This window comes from Phoxinus phoxinus (assembly GCF_949152265.1).
Source record: "Phoxinus phoxinus genome assembly, chromosome: 13".
Lineage (NCBI taxonomy): Eukaryota > Metazoa > Chordata > Actinopteri > Cypriniformes > Leuciscidae > Phoxinus > Phoxinus phoxinus.
In genome coordinates, this window is record NC_136888.1 from 28,721,053 (window position 1) to 28,740,847 (window position 19,795).

The window sequence follows — 19,795 nt, forward strand, 5'->3', positions numbered from 1 at the left end:
CGGTAAATGAATGAATATGCTATGATTTCAATTATTGGAATTATGAAAATTGCTTTTAAAAAGACGACACGGGTATCATCAACTCTCCGCTGTGACATAATGTCATTTTAATTTCCATAATAGTTTTAATTGTCGGTGGCCCTGTTGCGCGTTAATCATTTAATTGTATTGTCTTTTTCCGTCGGCAACACCCACATCCATCCGCCCCTCAGCCACACCAAATCACAATCAGAATTAGCTGAGGACTTGGCAAAGGCCAGTTGAAGGTGCATTTTAAAAGTTTCAGAGATGGTTTTGACACCATCCGTGGCCTGAGTCAATGACGGCACGAACTGAAATACTGAAGGTGGTGAAGTGTAACCTCTGAACTCCAAGAATGATCGTTAAAACAACTTTTGCATCAAATAAAATGACATCTGGACTCCCACAAGTGTCGTACATTACATCTCGTGTGCCGGCAATAAAAATGTAGATTCGGGTTGATTCAGGGGGTTAATTGGTACTTGAATCCTTAAGCTAAGACTAAACTGTACATCCACGTACACTCAAAGAAGCCTTGTTTTTGCAGGCTCTTATGGGGACTTGTTTTCTACGGGCTCCTGAAGGAATGCAGCCTTTTCTTTCTCCAAGCATTCATGAAAAAGCATGTGGTGATGAAGCTGAGGTGTGAAAAGAAGACAAATTACCAGCCTACACGGACCAGCACAATGAAAAAAAACATGGACATGTAAACCATTCAATTCCTGAACCGTGTGGCTGGAGCACAATCAACAGTAAATTACCTCAGAACCCAGGTCTGTTATCATCAGTGCGATGAAGACTGGTGGAAAAATAAAAGCCTTTACCCAAACAAAGGACAAGGATACCTAATGGGTCAAGGCCTAGAAAGGCCTTTGACAAGTGACAAAAAAGAATCATTGCGGATTGCTCTCCAAGGTCAGTGTTTCTATAGATTTAAATTAAAGATTTAGTTTTTTGTGCCATGAAGGTTACCTGGCCACATCAGACAGAGATTTACAGCATAATGTACACAAAACATAAGATCCATTAGTGAGGAAGTATTTGCATGGTACATAGAATCAATTAAAGGACAGATTTCAGGCAAGGCCAGGTAGGTTTTTTTTTGTGCTCTGCAGAAACCCGAATTTTTCCTTCATCTCCATGGAGATGGAGTCTGCCAGAACAAACGGTCACGATCAAAGGGCACCGCAGAGGACGAGACCTCATTCACAGCCGAGCCAAGAACAACGAGGACGGATTTGAGGAAAAACGAATCAACCGTCAGAATCTAAAAGCGCACTGCAATGAAAATGACTAAATATTTAAATGACAAAGACTGGTGACATGTTTTCACAGTTACTAACATTGTTTTTAAAAAAACATGTACATTTTATATATATATTCTTATATATTGTGATTAAATGACAAAAAAAAAACGATTTAACACTGCTGCGTGAGTGTTTTTAATACAAAGACTGAGATAGTGATGGCAAATTTTTTCTCCTCTGACCAACATGATCAATCTCTCTATATATATTTTTCATCTTTTTTTGTGTGTTGTTTTTTTCTTGCCAATGGGGTAATATTGGCAAATGAGAATGCAAAAATGTAATTTGTTGTATTCCCATTCACCACTATAGAAATTTACTCAAGTCTGATGTCTTACGCTTCTGAGAACCCCAGAAATGCAAAAAGGGTCCATTGTTTAGCATTCAAAAGTAAACAAAAATGAACATAGAAATGTAGCATTACATTATCAATATTAGTAATAATTATCATTACGTATTATGTAATAATAATACAATAATTAATAATTTTATTATATTAATAATTGACTAAAACACACTGGGGCACAAATGTTTTTTAATGTAGTCTAGGCTGTATATATTTTTAACTTGCATTATTTATTTTTTAAGATGATGACATCATGCAACCTGTCCATGTCGCTATCTGCTCACTTTTTCAAGCTTTTACTTTTAGCTTGTCAACAACATGTGACATGGGAAGTGTTTCGCCTATATTTTAAAGATTGATTTTGTTATCCTAACTATGCAGCATTATATCAGTCAGACATACACATATTATTATTTGCACATATTAAGCATGTTGCAGTCCGTGACAATATGAGTACAGGTCTGCGCTTCATTTTTGGGTTGCAACCCACCACTGTATTATGGTCATGCGTTGAGCAGTTCAAGAAGCAGTTCGGTTGACTCCCAATAGGCTCCAATGGAGTCAGCGAGTGTGTGACTGACAGCTTTAAGCAGCTCTCTAACCTCTCTCCTCCATCTCTCAGTGTGCCAGAAAGGGGCGGTCAAGTGAGCCCCTCAAAACTGGAAAAAAGGGACATTCAGATGCAACCATGCAGAACACCTCAGTGCCATTCCTCCTCAAGCAGAGACGTTTCTCTTGAATGCAAGTCAGAATATGAGAGGACGTGAATATGGGTTAGGGTGGGGGTTGAGAGTAAAGAGAAGCTCCGAGAGCCTTTTCCCTAAAGTCTTTGAACCATCTTGAAGTCTCCTCCAGTAATTGACGAAGGATAAAACGTCTCGGCAGCACAAACACACCCACCGATGTTTGAATTTACGACTGACGTTGTCAGTGCAGTGCTGGAAATGACATTCAGGAATGTCAGCGTGTAAATCCTGTTCCATAGTTTAGAAACAGATGTGCTTTCTCTTCCCTTTGAACGACACTTCATGATTGGAGTAGAAAGATCGAAAGACTGCAAGAGAGAGAACGAGAGAGAGAGACGTATGCTAACTGTACAACTTCTGGAGAGTAGACAGGTTGAGGATACTTGTGGTTCCCATGTAGGACTCAAAAAGAGTGGTAGAAAGGACACAGAAGGGGGGGAGGGGCATTTTGTCCTCTGTGCTTGTGCAAGTATGCCACCTGCTGGATCGTAAGCGAACTGCAACTCGAGCAACTGCCAAGAAACCCACTTCTGCATGGTTTCTTGAAATGAAACAGTAGTCATGGAATCATAGGTTTCATATCTCTCTCTCTCTCTCTCTCTCTCTCGCACACACAGTCACACACACACACACACACCTTGCATTTGGTTTGCCTCAGGGAGAAGGCCTCTATCAGGCTCCATTGTGTTTTGAGCACTGAGAGGCCCTTCTGGCAGGCTAAGGTAGAGAGAGAGGGTTAGAGGCCATACTAGAGAAGAGGGATGAGAGCGATTCAATCGCTCAACAAATGGACCAGGCTAATAGAGGCAGCCTCTGATCCTATCCGACGCACAGCTGGGGGCCTTCTAATAAGAAAGGGCTGAAGAGGAGAGACGAGAGAAAGCGAGAGAGAGAGAGAGAGAGAGAGAGAGAGATGGAAGAGGAAAGGGTAAACAGGGACTGCTCTATTGGCCTAATTATGAAGCAGATATAATATTAAGGGTATAAGCTGATGTGCTATTTAGAAACTAAAGCTTAGGATGGTCTTGAGTGGAGAAGCCCTTTTACATGCATGTTTCATGTAGGAGCAAATCTAAAGAGAATGGATTACCATGGTCATTTATTTTCTTTCAATGGATGCTTTAATAAGCTGTGATAACTTGGTAACAGCCACTGTCATAAAAAAAATAAAAAAACCTACTGTATGTTTGGAATAGCATACACTAACATTTTTTTTAATACAGAAAAAGACTAAGCATGATTTATAACATTAAATGGTTAACTGTAGGTTATGGTTTAACATTGCATTATACATAACTTTACTGAAAAAAACTGTCAAATGTATGGCTTTTGGAAGGATAATTTACTAGGAAAATCAATTAAAAAAAAACGTTTCCAGATATCTCTGCATAATGTTTTATTTAAATAGTTTTATTATTGTAGTAGCATTCATTATTTTGTTACTATGTGTTACATTTTATGTTCTTTGGTTAATGTTGATTGCATTATAATAGTGTTGTGTGTTCCTCTCATGGTGTTTTGTCTTTGTGTGCATGCATCCTGTCCATCTATACACGAGTCTGGATCTATGCAATGCTCAGATTGACTATTCATTTCTCGTGACTAATTAACCATAAGTAATATCTGGTGTTTAAAAATACTATTTTAACTGTGTTTTAGTTACTTTCCTTTCTTTTTCTTTACTCAAATTTTAAAGGTGCTTCTAAGAGTTAAATCAAGATTTTAAATCACTTTTTTTTTTTTTTTATGTGGGTGTTGGGAGAAAAAAAAACTAGTTAGGAGGAAAAATAGTAAGTCAATGCTTTTGCGTTCTCTGGGGAGCGCCAACAATTTGCGAGAGAATGCAAAATAATAAAAATTTAAATAAAAATCCTCCCATCTCATATTTTTTTCCATCACCATGTCCCTTTAGTCCCTTTAATCTGTAAATTTGTATAATGATAATAATGAATAATTAGTCATAGATTTAACTTACATAAAATGAGGGAACGAATGAATACAACGTGTGCACAATAACTAAAATAAGAAAATTAATTAATAAAATGTGGCCACAAATGAATAATGCGGGGAGACATTTTTTCCCACATAACGTGGATTATCTGTTTGTGCCTTTTTCATTTTTTTTTTTATAAACTGCTTACATTTGGATTATTGCCTTTTCTCATCCCTTATCACGTTACAGATACATTTTTGGGGAAATACAAGCGTAATTGTAAATTTTAAACTATCGAATCACTAAATAGTTTGCTTTAAATTGCAACACTGTATTCAAATGAAATAAAATGTGTATTGAGGCGACAATAGATATTTGCATACTTTTTACATCCAGACTGACAAAAAGGAAAATGTCATGGACAATAGCACAGAGTGCCATACTACCTTCTAATCTCTCAGATGTCCACTGGAAAGTGATACAACCATTTTCTCTTGTACAGTCACAGTGGCGGCTTTAGTATGCAGCGTCTAGTGTGTGGGAGATGTGGATGGACGGAGGATATCCCTACTCTTAACACACACAAAGAGCTACTTAACATCCACACAGCAGGAAAGCTTCAGGGAAGGAGAGGGAGGGGCTTATAACCCATCCAAAGCTGGCATCATCACGATGTCACTATAACTTTGTTTATATATATGTTCATAATGCCAGCAATTAATCTCCCAGAGGTGAGCGCAACCGCAGTAATGATCAAATACACGGGCAGAACATTAAATAATTCCTCCGAGACACACACAGAAAGTCCGTCCCTCCCACTGTGTTTCCTTTGTGTTGGCCATTGTAACAGTTTTGTCTGGACATATGGAGTGGTTTAGACCGCCGGGACCCCCAACGGTCCTGGCTTTGTGCCGGGGTCACAAAGGTTGCTGGGATTGTGTTCCAAACTAATTCCCCCTTTCACTGACTCCAGATCAGAGTCTATAATGATCTGGGAGGTGCTGTAGCGGGGTTAGATTATGGTTGTGACACCCACAGGGTGGGAAGCGAGAGAGCAAGAGAGAGACGGACCCCCACGAGGGCAGCAAGTCTTTAAAGGAAACATTCTTGTGTTTTGCACTTGGCATCTCTAGACTCTCTCTTTAACTTGTGGTATCAATGGCTGGGATACACACATTCACTCCCACTGTTATAGCCACACACACACACACACACACACACACACATCATTTTCCACCTCATTTCCCAATTGCAGCCTGAGCAAACATTATAAAGAGGGGAGAGTGTGGGCACTGAAGAGAGCTAGTGTAATTGTAACAATAATGAAAGAGTTGAAGAGAGGCTCTTACTTCCTATGGCCCCTGCATACATCCACAGATCTCCACACACTCACGCAGGGCCGAAGCCAGCTTTATGACTGTGTCCTCCTCACCCCAACATTTCTTCAGATTCATCTGAGAAATATGATGCCAATATGAAACATTAAATCAGAATTGACCCTATTTATTTTCTTAATACATCTGATCTTACCTTATATAATTCATAAGTGCATTGTCAAATAAAATAATTTGCGTATAATTAAAAATGTATTGTAATCTTGCAACAAGAAGTAATAGTTGTTCTGCCTCTGAAATTACTTTTCTTTTATGCTGACATCACCAAGAATTAAGACCTGCCATTCATTTCTATTGTTATTAAACATCCCGTTTCACTCATTTTTCATCATATTAGTAATACAAGTAAAATAGGTTGCAAATACCATTTCATGTTTGACTTTAAAAGTACACATTGTTTCACATTAAACTATGTTTAAAATGATGTACTCACAATAAGATGAAGTATCGGGTCAGTATCAGTGGTCTTAAAAAGTTGTCCTGTCTTACATTGGGGAAAACTCACCTCACAGTGACAACCATGTTGAGATCACATGACTAGCCAAAAAGTTACTCTTTAAACAACCTATTAATAATTTTTTGGGTGGATTTTTTTATTTTTATTATCATAAGTGTAACATACCTGTAAATAAGTTATTAGATTACAATAGCATCAGTAGCCAAAATCTTTGGCGTAATACTGCATCCACACCAATAGGTGTCAGTATACATTTAAAAAAACACATCTGTCAGTGAAACAGTGGAAAACAAATACTAAGGCTGTGAAATGGCATACTCTCTTCTTTTACTTTGCAATGTTAAAAAAGTAGTATGCGTGTAGTATGAATGTAATCTGGATGTAGCCTACTATCGTCATTGTCACGTGACCTTACAGCGTCAGCACTTCACTGCCGCTTACAACTCCTCTCCTGTGGCCTCTTGGGAATGGAATAGTAAAGTGTCCATTGGATCCACACCAAAGACTTTAGATATACAAAGACAGTGGACTCATATTACTCATGAATAAGAGAAAGTGCAACACACAAAATGGCGGAAATGTCCCACCTTCTAATTAAAAGAGCTAATCACCAATTGGTGAAGTCACTGCAGCTGCGCTACAGCCATAGAAATAGTCAGTGTCCTGAAACGCCCGCTTTGGACTACATATGCACATTGGCTGGTCCAGCCTGAAATATATGAGCTTTTTTAATGTTATTTGAGCATGGGACATTTCGTGTGAGATTTTGTTGCTGTTTTAAATATGTTATAGTGTGGCAAGCATTCATTTCAGGATTTTCCCATTCAAGTAGATAGGACTTGGTCTTGGATGCCCTAGTGAACAGATATTCATTGAAAGAGACTTTGATCCACATTTGGAAAGTCACCAGAAGTATCATCTGCTTTTTGCTTACTGTTTTATGAATTCTGTGAATTTGGACATATTATCACATACACAGGGAAGTATGTGTATAATTGAATGGAACCTAAGAGCACATTTAATGTTTCCTGCATTTTACAAACATATATCAGAGATTATAATCAATTATTAATGTATTTTACAAAACAAGAACTTTGTCTTCCAGCTGTGATGATAATAGCCAATAAATCACCTTTAACAAACATATAGCCAACATCAGCAAACAAAGAGTTAACAAATCACTGTTTTGTTGATTGTGAGTGGTTATGTATACCAAACACTGTGACAGGACATCCCTTAAAGCCAAAGAACAAGAGTTTTAGCAAAAGCAGCATGAAGCGCATTGAGCCATTAACCTTCAGCTGGAGTGTCGTGGCAGTCTCTAATTCTGATGAGCAGAAGTAAATGGAGATATTTCCACTGCTGATATCACAAAGCCATTCTGACAGATATGCACATATGCGTCATATTCCCTACAATATCCACGAGTGTTCTCCACTCGGCGAGAGCTGGAGCAATCACTCACGGAGACACTTATAGCCTGCATGGGAGCGGGGCTGAGTGACTGAGAGAATGAGGACTAAATTAAGAGCTCTCTCTATTTGCTATTGTTAAAACAGCATTCTGCTGATGAGCTCAACTCGCACGCTTTTAAAAATCATACTTTTCGGTGTTTTGTTTTTCCGATATTATATATTCATACTGACATCTTTGCTTTTTTTACTGCGCCGTTCTCGGTTTCTCTCGCTGACTGTCATTCAAATTCATGTTCTCAAGGACCCAGTGCACACAAGGCCTGGGGAATAATAGGCAAACCCATTTATCAGCTGCCTTTGTTTTTTATTCCTCTTTCCCCCTTTGGGAAATTCTGAGAGGCCATGTTCCATGTAAGATGGCAGCTGTCTCCTGACCATTAGCATTGCAAATGAGGTCAGAAGAGAGAGACCCTCAGCCCAGCATTTAGGGGCCAGAGACTGGGTCTCAACAAGCCCCATAGACAGGCGTTGAGCGCCGTCCAGTTTTGTCAAAGTGAAGAGTGACTGTTCAAGAGAGTAATTGGTCATTTGCAAAAAATGCAAGGCATTTATTACATGACTCAAAAAGAGGTCTGAACAGAAACAAGCGTTGAGGGGGACTTCAGGGGTGTTGCGTTTCATTTCTGCTGGTTTTCTGATGTAAATATATTATGGAAAGTGTTTGTGAATTGTGAATAGTGCTGTGCAAATAAAAAAAAATGTGATCCAAATGGTTCTGTTTACAATCTAAGATTCCATGGTCATTCGTACAATAATTAGCTTGTTGTAACGAGGCTCCTTCGTTTCGAAAAAATACATATAGTATAGTGGCACAATTGTTCTCAAAGGCTGCACAGACCTCAGCGACCAGCACAGCGGCTCGCAGGTGATTGTTCTCCGAACCCTCAGCGAGCGCTATTGTCATGGTAACCGGAAAGTACTTCAGATCACAGAGGACACACACACACACACACTCACAATAAACAAACTCCAGCGAAGTTTGGCGAGCCCCAGACACTCTAACTAATCAAAGTTGATTAACTTTTCCTCTTAATTACACTTAAAAGGGATAGTTCACCTAAAAATGAAAAATTCTGTCATTATTTACTCACCCTCATGTTGTTCCAAACTTGACTTTCTTCTGTGAAAGATGATATTTTGAAGAATATTGATAAACAAGCAGTTTTGGTTCCCATTGACATATATATGGACAAAAAAACAAAAACAAAAAAACAATGGAAGTCAATGGGAACCAAAACTGCTTGTCAAAAAGTATTTGTGTTCAGCATGAGCAAGCATGAGAGTGAATAAATGAGAACAGAATTTTAATTTTTGGGTGGACTATCCCTTAAAGACTCTCAAATGGTCAAATGTGTTGCACAAACATTGTAGTGAATACTGTAAGCACAAGCCATCTTTGAATGCATATAATAATCTATAATAATATTTTTAGATTTGGCTGCCATGTGCTCCAGAGGGCCAGATTCCTTAAAACAACACTCGAGTCCACACAAATGACTTTCATTCAAATGCATGGCATGGATCAGTGAAATGGTTGACCTCAAATTACACAGCTAATATATTCTAATTGGGTAGACACTCAAATCCACATGCACAGAGACATAAAGAGAAGGTGAAGGAGCAAAAGATTTACACTGCTCTGAAAAGTCAAACACATGCACACAAAGAGCAATGGGCTAAATTTGATTAAAGATTTTGTTGATATTTATCTATAGTAAGGAAAGAGAAAGCAGTATCAGAATTTATAGATGCTTTTAGAGCTGTTGCTGTGTTTGTCTGCATGAGAGCAGGCTTTGTGCTGAAGTCACAGGGGGGTTGTGGTGACCAGGCCTGGGTCAGCTTTGTCTGTCCAGCTTTCCATCAACCACATGATGGATCTGTACGGTGGACAGAGACGACGGACTCAAAACATCTACAAACTTCACTTTCTTCATGAGCAATATCCACGTGGAACTACTGTGCAGTTCCATGATATAAGATTAACGTATTCCCATTATCCACGGTATATATAAACTTTTTTTTAAATATATTCTCTTCTCTAGCTGGTTCCTATAATATAGTTGCCTAATTAACCAGGCATTGTGCACAACAACGATTGTTGGCTCTTTGATGAATGCTTTGTTCCTCTTTTACAAGTAGTTTTGGATAAAAGCATCTAATATAAGTCTCAAAAAATTATGTAAAGTTTTTAAGTGTTTTTGAAAGAATTCTCTTATGTTCACCAAAGCTGCATTTATTTGATCAAAAATACAGTAAAAAGTCATATTCTGAAATGTTTTTACAATTTAAAATGTTTTTATATTTGAATATGTTTTAAAGTGTAATATTCCTGTGATGACAGGTGTCAAGTGTCACATGATCCCTCAGAATTTCTGGTTTGGTGCTCAAGAAAATGTTCCTAATATTATAATGTTGAAAAAGTTGTGCTGTTTAAACGGTTTTGTTGAAACCATGACACTTTTTTTTAAGAATTCTCTGATAAAAATGTCTTTAGTGTCAATTTTGATCTATTTAATTTGTCCTTGCTGAATAAAAGGACTAATTTTTTTTAAATAAATCTTACTGAACCCAAACATTTGAATGGTAGTGTGTGTATAATTTATACAATAAAAAAAAATCTTTGAACCTTCATTTGTTTTGAAAGTAGCCATGCAATAAGTGGGATAATATACAGTCCCTTTCTCACAAAATAAGGGATTCGGGATGAATATGGCCAGTCGTCCCTTACATGTAATTACATAGTACTCAAATCTTCAAAGAATATCATGGCATATAGGCCTAAAATGTTGATACCATATACACGTATAATGATCACTGATTGAACTGTACGATTTCCCTGCAAAGCTCCATTATCAAAACACAATTTTTTATATATTTGATATATTTATTTTCTGTGTTAGAAATGGGATCATTAGCTGGTCATTATCATAACATCTGACAGAGTGGACTCACAAATCTGTGATATTATCCATTACATATAGGTAAAAGGTACAGAAATGCATAGTCCTCAGTTTCTATGAGCTCTATGAACTCTTGCTGAGCGGCGTTTCACCTCGCTCCTCACCCTGCGACCCACGTTTGTGTGTGTGGGATTGCCATGGGGACAGCTGGGTGTGGGAAGCTAGAGCAAACATGGCAAGGCCTGGACGGTGACTCCGACCGACTCACAAGGAGACAATAGAGGCTCCCGTCGGAGCTAATGGGGACACATGTAATGGGATTACGGCTCTGGTCACTGATGGTAAAGGTTGGGGAGGGGGGAGACCACATTGGTAGCTACTACACTTCTACACACCTCCCCCTCGTCTGCCCCCCCTACCGTACCCTGAGAAGTTCCCACTCAATCACATCCCACTGACACACTCAGCCACAGCAGGCCCATTCAGAGCCTCCAGGAGCACTCCAACCTGAACGGGCCTTTCCCACAGCCCGCTCCACCAAAACCTCTGCTGCTTCTTTTCAAATCCCACTTGCCATATACAAGGAAGGTTAATGACAGCAGCTGTCTCATTCCTTTAAGGTTGATAGTCAAAATCAGTGCATGTAGAAAACCAAAACTATTGTAAAGCGAGCCTCACTATAGGGTTAGGGTTTTGGACAACAATAAGAAATAGCATTAAGAGGTGTTTTGACATGTTCAGTGTACAGATTAATCATGGAAATAGTTTAATGGTCTGGATCTACTACTTTATTCAAAAATGCATTAACAAATGCAATTCATACAATGATTTGAATACACCTTTCCTATGATGAGCATGTTCTTAATTTCTAAGTAAATTCAGGGAGGGGGGGGGGGGGGCAGAAAATGCAAAGCAATACAACTGATACACACACGACCGTTCAAAATTTTGGGGTTGGGAGATTTAAAAAAAAAAATTTAAACCATTTTTATGCTCACCGAGGCTGCATTTATTTGATCAAAAATATTGTAAAAACAGTGATATTGTGAAAAATTATTACAATATATATATATATTTAAGTATATTTCAAAGTGTAATTTATTCCTGAACGTTCTGCATCATTACTCCAGTCTTCAGTGTCACATGATCCTTCAGAAATCATTCTAATGTGTTGATTTGGTGCTCAAGAAACATTACTTATTATTATCAATGTTGAAAACAGTTGTGCTGCTTAATATTCTAGTGGAAAGTACTTTCAGGAGTATTTAAACAATTAAAAGCTCAAAAGAACAGCATCTTATTCTGAAATCTTTTGAGCAGTTTAAATCTTACTAACCCCAAACTTTTGAATGACAATGTACAGATATCACAATGAAGAAAATTGTTTCATTAAAATAATCATTCAAATTCATGAAAATTAGTAGTTTGCCATTATCTTTCATAATTATATTTTTTTAAAAACATACAGTGAAGCAATTTTTGTAAAAAATATTATGACCATTTGAAAAGCAAAATTTAAAGAAATGTTGCAATCAACATGCAGAAACACACAGGAAATCCTTAAACGTTTGTTGGAATATTTGATTTTATGAATGAATGGATATAAAGACTTGTTAAGCAACCGCTTAACAAAGCACCAATCTAGCAACCACTCAGAACCCTTTAGCAACACCCTAGCAACCATCCACAGCACTAGTATTGTGGCATTGACTTCCTAGCACTGCTTCCATTTTTTTTCTCAGAAAATGTAAATATCTAGTTGACATTTATGATTGAGTAGGAGGTCCAGGCTAAGCTGCGAGGCAGTCCTTCCTCTCCTTTTTCTCCCGCAGCCAAATTCCTACACTCCTTCCAAGACACCCAGTCAATTAATAAGACATCGTCTCCTCCCCTTTGCAGCCCCCTGCACAAGAGGCCACCCAAGAGCGAGCAGCCCGTCTCTAAAGCAGCTTCTCTGGTGGCCCAGTGGAATGCCGGGCGAGACAGGAGGACTGAGGTGGAGAAGAAAAGAAAGAGTCCCATCACTGCTCGCCAGGGCAGCCTGGTCAAAATTTAAGGGAGACAAAAGGCGACGTGGGTCCCGTGCAGAAATCCCTTATTTCCCGCCATTGACTCCTCAACACCTCCCACTTTAGACCACACCAATACAGATACACCAATCTGTGCTCAAATCTACACATAAAATTATGGACCTGTGCGTCAGTGGTTTGAATCGTGTAAAATTGGGATACTTTTTTTTTTTTTTTTTTTTTGATATATTGATCTTGAGTTTTTTTTCAAGAGTTTCTTGTTGGAGGAAACAATATTAATGCCATGGTCTGATTATTTAACATACTTTTATGTGCGTATATATACAGTTGCAATCAAAATGATTCAACCAAATATGGCCAAGTAAAAAGAGATCTCACAAAAGCTATAGAGAACAAATTGTTTTATTTAAAGTCTATGGCTATTAGAAGATTACCAAAACACTACAAGTTCCTAGAGACACAGCTGGGAGCATTATTCATAAGTTTAAACATTTGTTGTATTGTTGACGGTTTTGAAGAAAAAGCACAATATCATTAAGGGGAATAACATGTTTGATCAGAGCAACTGAGAAAACCTCTCAATTTACTCCGAGACCTGCAAGGTAATCTGATGAAAAGAGGAAAAAACATTTCAATGTATGAAGAACACTGGACAAGCATGGCCTTCATTGTGGGACATCTTGCCGGATGCCACTCTTGACCAAGAACATAAAAGGCTGACTTGAATATGCTAATATTCCTTTGGATAGACCTGTGGAGTTCTGGAAGAATGTTTTATGGAGTGATGTGACCAAACTGGAACTTTTTGGACTCATGGATCATATCTGGTCCAAAAAAAAGGCAAAGCTTATAAGCAGAAGAACACCGTCGGTCAAACATGGAGGTGCTCCAGTCTTCTTATAGGGGTGCTTTACTGTTGAAAGAAACGGAGATCTTGACTGTTTGAAGGATATCTGGAAGATTTTTTAAGCGAGGAATGGGCCGAGATTGCAGTAGAGAGGTGACTAAAGCTTCTAAGCTCTTACAGGCATTGGCGCTTATAAAAGAAAATGTTCTGCACAAAATTTGACATTTGGGGGTTAAATAAATTAACACAAATGTTTAGATCCAATTCGGGTTTTTTTAAATCAACTTTACCTTCTCATAATCACTCAAATGTTTATTTATAAACTTTCGATAATGGTTTACTGATGACTTTGTTGAATTGTTTTCATAAAATGTCCTCCTATCATCGGCTAATCTTGCAGGTCTTCGGCAGTAAATTGAGGGTTTTTCTCAGTTGCTCTCAAACATTTGATTCCCCTTAATGATATTGTGCTTTTTGATTGCAACTGTGGTGTGTGTGTGTGTGTGTGTGTGTGTGTGTGTGTGTGTGTGTGTGTGTGTGTGTGTGTGTGTGTGTGTGTGTGTGTGTGTGTGTGAATGACGTCACTCTGGTATGGCTTAATGAAATGTATCATAACTTTTTGAGGGGCATTTATTCCCCCAAAGGTCAGCATTTTAGAAGGATAATCTCAACATCCAAAATCTTACTACTCAGACATACAAAAAAATATAATAATAGTAATATATATACATATATATATATAAATAGCAACAAATATTTCAGGCAAATTTCATGTTGTCCTTTTGATAAATGTAATTATTTTTTGTGCTGTAGATATATATTAAAAACATAATTTTGACCCCCCCAAACTAATATACACCATATATATAGGCATATTTATATATATATATATATATTTTATATATATTTATATAAAAAAAGTCGTTTTTTTTTTTTTAGGCTATTTCATATATAATAATCTGAGTAAACAAAGAGTTTGGGGATATCAAGATTATATTTTAACGAATATCCCAAAATTACAATAATTATTCAACATTAACACATTATTCAGAAAATATGAAACATGAATTTTGCTTTCTTTTTGCCATTTCTTACATTTTCACAAAATTGTCAATTTACTTACAACTAAATCAAACGCTTAATAAATTCAATACTAAAAAATTATCAATTAAAAGCTGCACGCATTGGATAATAATGAGTATGAATATTGCCAACACTGAGAACATAATACAAAACATATAGTAAAATATTTGTTTCTACAAAAACAAATCAGAATAAATACACACGCATTTGTGAATTTAGAGGTTTTATTCCATTTTGTGACAATTTAAATTACTCTTTGTTCAATAAAACTTTAAGCCCTTATTTTTTAACAACCACCTCAAACATATTTTGAATCACAAAACAAATGGGAAAACAGTTGCTAACAAGACCAGTTAATAAAAGGAGCACACTTTCTGACATCAGTCAGAAACATGAGTTGATTCAACTCATCTGAGACTAAAACACTCATGCAAGACACTCCAACTCGCATTTGTATCAACATAATGGACTAATATAACCACACAATCGTTGAAAATATGACCTTTTCATGTATATTGTGTCCTCTTATTTCAAAAGTATATCATCTTAAAAACAAAGCACTGGACACGTCAACAGGTTTCAGTGTCATGTGTGGTGAAGTATATGGCTTATCACTTACAAAACACATTACAAATCACTATAAACAGGACTATGTTGGTGCTTTTAATCATTATAGTTTAATAATAATTCAATTTAAATAAATTAATGAGAGTAAAACTAGTTAGCCCAGCTAGTTAGCTAAAAAAAAATGCTGTGATAAGCCATTCAGGTCTCATGTTCAAATCGGTCTTCATGCCTAAACATTAAACATCTTGCACATTGAAGACTAGTACAGAGTTTAAAGACAGGAAAGCTCACCTATACATCCCATAATAAAAAATGTCTTTCCTCAGAAACGGCCATCGATGCAAACAGGCAAATCTAAATCTGTGTAAACAGCGCCGCTTGCTGGCAGCGTTTGGTTGTACACTAGTAGGAAAACAGCCTGTGAAAAATCTATTTAATTCTATTTACTCAAAATTTCAAGATTTAATGCAGCTTGTGCTGCAACAACTGGACAATAAACAGCAAAAATACATATTTTACAAATGAGCATCTTTGCAAAACATTAGCCTACATTTTTAGATCATCACGCTCACAATATCTGAATTTGCTGCGACAACAAATATCGGCAGTTATACTATTAAACACATAAGCCCATAAACAGCAGGAACGTATGATGTACAATTTGTATTATGCTTTTTGGTTGCACTATTTGGTGGCTTTGTGGAAAGTGCAATGAAAGTACAGTAAGCCTACCGGGTCCATTTCTACGTCAGACGGGGGAAAAAAAAGTCTGGAGGGATTGTGCAACTTATCTAAGATGCTTCTTAAAATGACTCTTATAACAAACATAATTTATAAATGTGTTTCACAGCAGGAAATGCTGGAGGAAGGAAGCACATGGACAAGAACCTATAACAAACCAACAGATTTTTAAAGACTTTACAACAAAGAAAATTAAAGCTCAGTGTATGTTGAAAAAAATGTCACTGCTACAAATCATGTCTTTGGTAAAAATAAAACGGATATGTAAATTATAAACCACCTTGTCTATAGATTCAGGAGCGGAGACAGGGCATTGACATGCACAGAAGCTTTTAGAATAGAAAAACACAGGCTACAGGAAAATGGCCGGAGCAATACATCAAAACAGTGTATACAGTCTGTGTTTATTTCATTTTCACATAATCCATTTTCAATGTTAAACTGTTAAAGGATTTCCAATATTGAATAAATGCCTGTGATTTAATGTAACTTCAATGTTTTAGAATAAAAGCTTTGTGTCAAGACCAACAAACTATCATGAAATTGTTTGTCTGGTCACATTAGCCAAAAAGACAATAATACTGCATACACTACCGTTCAAAAGTCTAGGGTCACTTTTTTTTATTTAAAGAAATCTCTTATCCTCACCAAAGTTGCATTTGGTCAAAAATAAAGCAAAAAATAAATAAAAATAAATAAATACTGTAATGCTGTGAAATATTGTTACAATTCAAAATAACTTTTGTATTTTAAAGCTGCAGTCTGTAACTTTGTGTTTAAAATTTACATAAAATATATAATGAGCGAGTAGCTACATCATAATTCCATTTTCCAAAGAGCGTTTTTGTCTTATCCTGAATAGGTAGCAGCTACACCTATAATAAGTGTTTATATTCGGACCATTTAGACTGGGTCGGATCGTACCCCTGCGGAGTAGCCCAGTACCTTACAGTCTACACACAAACAGAGAAAAGTAGATCCGGCTACAATTATTCCGCAAGACGCATGCAGTTCTGTTTATTAACCGCTAGAGCGCCAACAGTTACGGACTGCATGCTTTAAAGGGACTATTTTATAAGAGTTTTCATGTATTAATTGCTTTTGTATTGCCAATGTGTGAACAGCTTGTAACGAAACTTTAAAAAATAATAATAATAATAAAAAACGAGATATTCCACAGACTTGTCTACGAAAGCCTTTTTTTGTGAAGGACTCGGGACGTTTTTTAAAATTAAAAGGATGTGATGTGTTTAAGCGCGTTCAAGAGAGCCTCTCTTCCGTTAAACGACAGATGAAATATATGTTCAAGATAATGCAGAGAGCCATTTTGTACGTGTCATGCAAAGAAAAGTGATTACTTCAAACTAAAGTCTCACATAGTCACCTGACAGGTCTATAGAATCGTCTCAAATATAACGTTACTTTATAATCGAGCTATCATAGCGGTGTAAATTGAATTAACGTTAGGCCTACCTCATCTGTTGACATGATCCCGATGAATTGCAAACTAGTGTAAACAAATCCACATCGCTATGATCAGAAGTTTTCTGAACTGCTGTTTTCTCACTGCTGTCATTTTTGTTGTTTATTTTGTTATTGAGAGGAAAGCGCGCCGCACATTTATATTTTCATCTACCGTTAACGTTAACCGTCGCTCTCAGCAGCGTGGAGTGGACACGTCTGGATGTTGTTAACAGTATATCCTGCAAAGGTATTTCCAACTTCTTCTTTACTTCTAAGTGAAGAACGATATTCGTGAGCAGATATCGAGGGCGAGGCCTTGAATCACGTTCAGTCTCTTGTACGTTAGTTTCATAGACTGTAAAAAAATAGGTTAGTTTACGTTACGTGTGTGCACGAGACGAGTGCGAGCACGAGCAATAAGTTGTTGGCTGCAATTCACTTAACAGCCACCGGTGTCGCTAATAACAATCTGAATTTCTACATAAAGCCCCTTTAAAATATTAAAAAATATAATTTATTCCTGTGATGGTAAAGCTGGATTTTCAGAATCATTACTTCAGTCTTCAGTGTCACATGATCCTTCAGAAATCATTATAATATACTGATTTGGAACGTTAATAATAATGTCGTATTATCATCAATGTTGAAAAGAGTTGTGCTGGTTAAAATTTTTGTAGAAAGCATAATTTCAGGATTCTTTGATAGACACAATGTAGCATTATAAATGCTTTACTTTCACTTTTGATCATTTAATGCATCCTTGCTGAATAAAAGTATTTCTTAAAAAAAAAATATATATTTAACCCAACTGGTAGTGTGTCAGAAAGAATGTAAAAAAAAGTTGTATTTGGGTGGCTTAAATTACATTTCAAGAATTTTTACAGCAAAAGCATAGCTACCTCTAAAACAAGGTAATTCTACTAAAGATATCATGAAGAAGAGTGGGAACAAGTTTCCATGCAATTAAAAAAAATCGATTTCCATTCCAGCATCAACTCTTCAAATCCACAACCTCTTAAAAAACAAGGTGGAGTTTCAAAAGTCAAATCACCCCACCTCCACGGGCAGATGAGCCGCCCACAACCGCCGCTATCACAGATACAAGCGCACAGGGTTACATTTCACAACACAATTTACAAGAACCCAAGAGCACTAAAATAGAGCAACAAAAAACGAAGTGCTCAGATCAAAGGAGTGAGGTTCAGTTTAAGGGCCAATGCTCACAACATGCTCACTACGCTTTTAGATACACTAAACGAAAAACCACGTCTGGCCTTTAATCGCATAACAGCTAAAACAAGCTAAAACAAAAAACCCTAAAAACGTATCAGACCGTAAAGCAAGCTCCATGTTTGTGCAATTGAACGCAGAGAGCCGGTGGGACAAACAGCAGCACAGCAAATCATCTAATAAAGCTTCACTCCCAGAGGAGAGTTCAATGTAGGACTCTCTCGGCCTCCCATCATTCTTGTTCTATTAATACACCCAAACAAAAAGAGGAGGCAGTAATGAGGGAGCTTCAGGGAGAACAGTGATGGGGAAGAGGCCAAATGTGGCGGCTTTCAGCCACATGAAAGTGAGCCGAGCTCATGCTGTTCTTATTGCTCTTGTCCTTTGCCCGGGTTCGAGTGGGCAGGAGCACCAGTTTGTGTGTGTTTGAATGTGTGCGTGCATGAATGCGTACAGCCACTGGGTCCTGATCCAGCCCTCGCCATTTAAATGCTGATGTCTTGTCTCGGTTAGTGCACAAGAAGTGGAATGCATGATTTACTTAGAGACCGGAGCCTTACGACTGTCCCTAAAGATGGCAGGTATGTTCGCCCTGATGATGAGGCACCGTTTATATTCATTATTTTCTAATGCTAAAGGTCTTTCAGGATATGAACAGAAACAAACATAAGAAAGGAAGAAAATAACTTTGCATAGCAATGTAGAGTTCAAGTGCCTTTCAAATCGTTTTGTAGTGCTAGCAAGATGAATTATAGAATAATGCTCTGAATAATACAGATGGTCCTTTTGGGCCAAAGATAAAATCATTCCTTTTCAACTATAGAACGCCACCACTGAATAGAAAATACAATCTACACAAACTCAGAGAACCATATACTGTAATCAGCTCAACAGTGTTGTACACACTGCATTCGAAGATCGATTGCATCACAGCGGCACGCCAAAGTTCGAAGACTCCTTCGTATGTGACCTCGAAATGAGTCCTTCTTTTCACGAGCAATGAAGGATACAACACATGAATCCTTTGCTGCCTAGCCTACATCAGAATTAATTGCGTGCTGGTAACAACAGGATTTTTTGGAGAGAAATTTCCGGATTACATACTGTTAAATGCAAGTATTGGGTTTCAACTTACTCAAATACAAATGTTAAAATACCCAAAAATATATAAAGCAGTTCAAATGGTACATCTAAGATGCGATTTTATATAGTTTCACTCTTTATTATGTTCAGAAATGGACCACGGTGAACATA